Below are 221 nucleotides of genomic sequence, written 5' to 3' on the forward strand. Positions count from 1 at the left end.
ACCCAGAGTCATAGCTCCCACGGTCATAACTAAAACGCATCCTCGCGTAGACTATTAAAGTGTTTGGCAGACACACCCCCTTGTGTTTACCGCCCCAAAAATACCCCTTGGCAACTTTTGCGTGACTTGCGCACATTTGGACTTCTTTGAAAATTCCGTTGAGTGTACTGAGCTTTAAGGATACCTGTCAGAGTTCAGTCTTTATGCGTAATTTTCTCAGT

Source organism: Penaeus monodon, chromosome 19 (genome assembly GCF_015228065.2).
Source record: "Penaeus monodon isolate SGIC_2016 chromosome 19, NSTDA_Pmon_1, whole genome shotgun sequence".
In the NCBI taxonomy this organism is placed as follows: Eukaryota; Metazoa; Arthropoda; class Malacostraca; order Decapoda; family Penaeidae; genus Penaeus; species Penaeus monodon.